The 6188-nt window shown below is 37.6% G+C and overlaps 1 long non-coding RNA gene across 1 annotated transcript; it reads left to right on the top strand.

Moving 5' to 3' along the window:
• The first annotated feature begins 1272 nt into the window (after positions 1-1272).
• On the top strand, positions 1273-3615 carry LOC117973935 (uncharacterized). The gene is made up of 3 exons (XR_004664169.2): positions 1273-1311; positions 1963-2043; positions 3387-3615. It is a non-coding gene; the product is annotated as an uncharacterized LOC117973935 (long non-coding RNA).
• The last annotated feature ends 2573 nt before the right edge of the window (positions 3616-6188 follow it).

Here is a 6188-nt window from a genome sequence, read left to right on the forward strand (position 1 = left end):
GTGTAGGACGGAGACCCGGGCCGTGCGGGTAGCGACGGTTGGGGTGAAGCTGCCGAGCGCAGCACCTTTTATTTGTAGTTTTGTTTATTGTACTTTATTTTTCCTGTTCCTTTCACCTTCTGATTAACTTTGTGTTTGAGCACCTGTACTCTGTACCGCTCCCGGTATAGTTGTGGCTCTGTCGGTAACATCGTTGGTACGGCATACCACAGACAACAGTGCCCTCTGCGGGCTGAAAAGAAAGTACACGTCCATAATAAAACTGGGCACCTGTGCGGTGTTCCCGAATTACTTTTGTGTCTCCTGTGTGTCAGTGAATTACCCACCACCCTTCCACAGGGCCAAAAAAAGTGAGTCTGTAAATGAGGAGGAGGTTGGGAAATGAACTCAAAGCACAGCACTGAGTGGAGGTAGTCCAATGTTACGGTTAGGGTTAGGAGGTTGTGAAAAGGAGGTGAACTCAAAGTACAGGACTCAGTGGAGGGTTAGGGTTAGGGGGTTGGGAAATGGAGGTGATCTCAAAGCATAGCACTGAGTGGAGGTAGTCCAATGTCTGCTTGAATTTTAGTGATGATTGCCACTATTAAGAGTTTCCAGTAAAACATTGCATATCTTTACAATCATCTAACATACTTGCATTTTTCATACAAGACAAACTACTGTATATTATTATTTATTTCTTAGCAGACACCCTTATCCAGGGTGACTTACAATTGTTTATTTTTTTACATACAATTACATTATTTTTTACACATTATTTTTACATAGAATTACCCATTTATGCAGTTGGGTTTTTACTGGAGCAATCTAGGTAAAGTACCTTGCTCAAGGTACAGCAGCAGTGTCCCCCACCTGGGATTGAACCCACGACCCTCCAGTCAGGAGTCCAGAGCCCTAACCACTACTCCACACTGCTGCCATTATATATGTAAGGTATAAACCAGAAGTGGCATATATCATCGGAACCGCAAGGCCCGAATTGGTTTATACCGCTTATAACGACTACCTGTCATTTGTGGGAAGAAAAATAATTTAAATAATTAAACACATTTAAATTAAGACAAAACCAGAAAGTTTTATTGTGTATACATCCGCAGTGTAATATAGTCCCAAATTTAATTTAACTGAATTCATTGTTCGCTTATTAAAAATAAATTGCACATGTTATTTTATTGTGAATTTCTGCATTGAAAATGCCATCTCACTACAAACTGGAGGACTGAATACAAGCTGCGATGATGGGCGGAGTTTCAAATGACACTAAGGAAGTAAGGGGAGCAGGTGCGATGGGGACGGAAGCCGGATCTTGAGGTGAGTTTGTGAACTCGTTATATGCGAGGCACACATATTCCAGTACGTTTTCATCCCTTTGGATCTCAAAATATGTTTTTGTTAGTTGTCGGACACCCTCGCGTCCAAGTCGTGCCACATTAAGTTGACAATCGAACCAGACTTTACGCACTAATCTGACTGCGGTGTCAGGGAACAGTGCCTCAGTTTCCTGCAGACGCTTAAAATCCAGCCCGGTAATTCGGGGGGTGTCTGTCCTTGTCACCTGCTTTTCTAAAGTTTTCCTGACTGACAGGAATACATTATTGCTGGTTTTAAACTCGCTGTCCTCAGAAATGTTAAAACTTCTACTGTTAAAATATGTATTTAGTTCAGCTCAGCGTTATAAAATTGGAGACTGAATACTGGTCATCAGTTGAACTTCTTGCACTGGCATAAAATTCCCTTATGTTGTTGAGATTTCTTTGACTTATTTCCATAAAACGAATGTCGATATCTTTTTTTCTTTAAGTAGATTAATCAGCCCATGCTGTAGTTTTTTTAATTTTTGTTTGTTTTTGCTGTTTGTGTTTTTTCAATCTTTGTTTTCTTCTATTTCATTAGGCTGTTCCTCATCTACTGTTATGTGTCTCCTTTTGCTGGTGCACTTATTTTATTTTTATTTTTTTTCAGATGGACTGCTGTCTTCACTCAGAAAGCTGGTGTTGTACCAGTTATGTGGAGTTTCATCTCCAAATATATTAAAGGAAATAGGTGAAATGCAACTCATTTTTGGCAGTGGTTTTGTAACTAATAACAAATAAAATGGCAGTTTGTAATGGAATTTAGAATGTAGTGGTGCTTAGTGATTTATTCAGTGTGAAGCGGCTCATTAGTATGCAAGCCGAGCTATACGCTATATATACACATGGTCATGTGATGCTGTTTAAGCAATCAGAGGTTGTTGTTTTTCCAACCCATGTTATAAAGTAGGTTACAAAAAAGTGCATCAACGTTTTTGCATAAGAAGACGTGTTACTTTTTAAGATGATCTGTGAGGTTAGAAAGTTCACATAAATAAGTAAAAGTGAGCAAGAACTTTTACTTCAAACAATTTACTAGAAAGCCTTTATGAATTCCAGTGACTGTTTTTTAGAAATAGAAAATAAACTTTAGGATCTATTTGTATTCCATTATGGTTTGCTCCAGTCTGCTTTTAATGTCATTTATCCGTCTGGTATATATACATATTTAAAAGGCTTTATGATAAATGTCAGTAATGTTAATAATCCCATATGTATCCCCTGCAAGTGTATAATAACTGCTCTTGCTGTGTTAAGTGCCTGTTGTAATTACAAGGTAACACCACTGCACAGGACACTTCCATGTAATTACATGTTTTTGACCACTTGTGATTCAGTTATTGTGATGTTATTAAATTATTTATGCTACAGATTTCTAAAATGGTACAGATTTTTATTGTTATATATATATATATATATATATATATATATATATATATATATATATATATATATATATATACACACTTCATGTGTCAGTCTCTTGTAGTAATTTATCTTATTAGCAGGGTGTGTGTCGAATGCATGAATTGTGAATATGTTATTAGAAGGACCAAGAAAAGGTACAGGAGGATACCAAGCTGTTATGGAGAAAGGTTATTGTGACGAGGTAAAGCGATCCCGTGCTGTAATCCACCCTTCCAGCCACCAGGGGGCTGTGAGCCAGCCTAGAAGGCCCCAACAGAGATGGTGTGACGTGGCAGTTCCACCTTTGGGGCGGAAGTCCCAAAAGGATGGTCGCCATCTTTGTTGAGGTCAACAACACGGAATGTGCTGGAAAGTCCCAGAATTGGGAGGCGATTAAAATGCCAATCACTGATTGGTGTTCCGCTGATTAGGGGGCGTTCCGCGGCACATAAAAGGGGGCCGTGTTGTAGCAGTCGAGGCGGGTATCTGAAAGCAGGAAGGAGTGTGGGAGAGGTACTGAGGGATATACATATATAATATATATATATATATATATATATATATATATATATATATATATATATATATATATAACCAAACAAATGCTAACTGTGATTTTTTTGACAGACCTAAACAAACTAATTTAAAAGAGCCAACCAGGAGGGTGGACACCAGAACGGCCAGAAAGGCAAGGACAGCCACCCAGAGTCTGGATAATTTTACTTTGTTGTTTATTTGTTTTTGTCTCTCCATATTTCAGTTAGCGTTTCTCTTTTGTTTGGACATTTTCTTGTGTTTGTTGTCCTGTCCTTTGCGGACACTAATAAAGGAAAAGAAAATAACTTGTGGAAAATCATACCATTGTCTGGATTTTATTATTTTTACACCTCCACCCAACTCAGCTATCCGTGACAGTTATATTTAAAAATACTTAAAGAGTAAGTAGCAGGATTCTGGAAAATATAGCGTTATACTTGCCCATGTGTTGCTGAAACTGTTTAAATAACATACCTGTAATTTTTCTTTCATTGTTAACATCCTGATAACTTTTTACACTTATCATCAGTGCACTGGAGCGGCCATTTTGAAAAGAGCTTTGAAACAGACTTTAAAGTTATAAGTGTAAAAAGTTGTCAGGATGTTAACAATGAAAAGAAGTGACAGGCACATTATTTAAACAGTTGTTAAGAACATTAAGAAAAAAGTTGATTTTTTTTTAACTACATTGGTCACCACACCTTTAAACGTGTTATTTTTTAATCCACTTTTGTGGCGGCTTTTAAGACATGAAACACCAATGACAATGTGAAAGGATCTTGTTTTTTTTTCTATTTCTGGTGACAGTTGTATTTCCTTTAGTTTTTTGTAAAGAAAACACAGTGCTACAAGTTCTAAAGAACAATTCAGTGCATTCTGGCATTAATGGAATGGCAAACACTGTTGCAGCAGCAAAGGTCATTCAAAATGATCTAGACAGTATTCCGAACTGGGTAGACACATGGCAATATAGAAAAGTGTAAGGTACTGCACGCAGGCAATAAAAATGTCCATTATAAATACCATATGGGAGATACTGAAATTGAAGATGGAATCTATGAAAAAGATCTAGACAATGTCAGGAAGCTATAAAAAAGACCTACAAAATGCGTGGATATATAGTAAAAAGTGTTGAATTTAAATCAAGGGAAATAATGTTTAAACTTTACAATGCATTAGTAAGACCTCATCTTGAATATTGTGTTTAGTTCTGGCCACTTCGCTACAAAAAGGATATTGCTGCTCTAGAAAGAGTGCAAAGAATGGCGACCAGAATTATTCCTAGTTTAAAAGGCATAATAAGCAGACTGACTAAAATAATTGAATCTATTCAGTCTTGAACAAAGAAGACTACGCGGCGATCTGATTCAAACATTCAAAATTCTAAAAGGTATTGACAATGTCGACCCAAGGGACTTTTTCGACCTGAAGAAAGAAACAAGGACCAGGGCTCAAAAATGGAGATTAGATAAAGGGGCATTCAGAACAGAAAATAGGAGGCACTTTTTTACACAGAGAATTGTGAGGGTCTGGAACCAATTCCCCAGTAATGTTGTTGAAGCTGACACCCTGGGATCCTTCAAGAAGCTGCTTGATGAGATTCTGGGATCAATAAGCTAATAACAACCAAACGAGCAAGATGGGCCGAATGTCCTCTCGTTTGTAACCCTTTTTTATGTTCTTATATTGATTTAATGAATTTTGCTCATGTAAAAAATAGGAGCTCCTCAACTTTTCATTTGCCAGATTATCAGTTTAATTGGACTTGATTAAAAGTATCCGTTACTATTTGAGAAACCAACAGATGTGCATTTAGCTCAGGATCAAAGTTCCAAAACATATAAGGCAGCAAGTAATATTTCATTCAAAAAGACAACTTCAATCTCGTAACATTTTATTACAAAGCCCTCATACAGTGACACTGTTGCTTTATTTATAGTTGTTGGTTGATATTGTCATAGTTTTAATTAAAACATACACACAAATTAAATGCAAAAAAATGTAGATGTTTAATTACAAAAGAGAATATTAAAATATGAAACATATAAACATTTTACATTTTTACTTTTTTGTTTTTAAAGTTACATTGTCCTTTCCGTGCAGAAAGGCATAGTAAAGCATTTGATACAGTGTATGCAATTAATGTGTAATTATCCAGAATTCTGATACTGTTGTTTGTTTATATATTGGTAATTATACAAAGAGAAACCATTTGTAAAAATTGTTTTTCTATAGTATTGTATTAACATATGAACCCTGTTTCTGTAGAGGTTAAATGATAGGTAGGTTGGCTTACATTTCAGAAAACGTTAGGTTACTTACCGTAACCCTGGTTCCCTGAAAGAGAAGACGACCACCAATACATTACGTATGGGATATGCCTGCCCATTCGGTAGGTATTGCTGAGCTATACCAGAGCTGCCGATAGGCCCCTTCCTGGGATGATGCACTCGGTCCCGCCCTCCGAGGGATAAAACTATCATTCAAAGGAAGCCATTTCTCGTGGTTGGTGGTCGTCTTCTCTTTCAGGGAACCAGGGTTACAGTAAGTAACATAACCTTCCCTTTCAATTCGAAGACGACCACCAAGACATTACGTATGGGATAATGTATACCAGAGCCGTCGCGAGGGAGAAGGAACGGCAGCATATGAGGGACGTACAAGCACTGTCTAACCCAGAGGTTAGCGGTGTGAACTTACACGCTCAAGGACCTTTGTGCCTACAGAAGGCAAGGCAGGGTCTACCACATTAACCCTTTGCAGTCCATTTATTAAGTGCGCGTCTGGCGCGTCAGGTCCAATTTATTTTCACACGCGCAGTTAATTTTAGACGCGCTGTTTAAAATGTATTTTTTTCCACAGTCAAACAGGTTTAAATGGCCCTGCATATCA

The sequence above is a fragment of the Acipenser ruthenus genome, chromosome 2 (genome assembly GCF_902713425.1).
Source record: "Acipenser ruthenus chromosome 2, fAciRut3.2 maternal haplotype, whole genome shotgun sequence".
NCBI lineage: Eukaryota > Metazoa > Chordata > Actinopteri > Acipenseriformes > Acipenseridae > Acipenser > Acipenser ruthenus.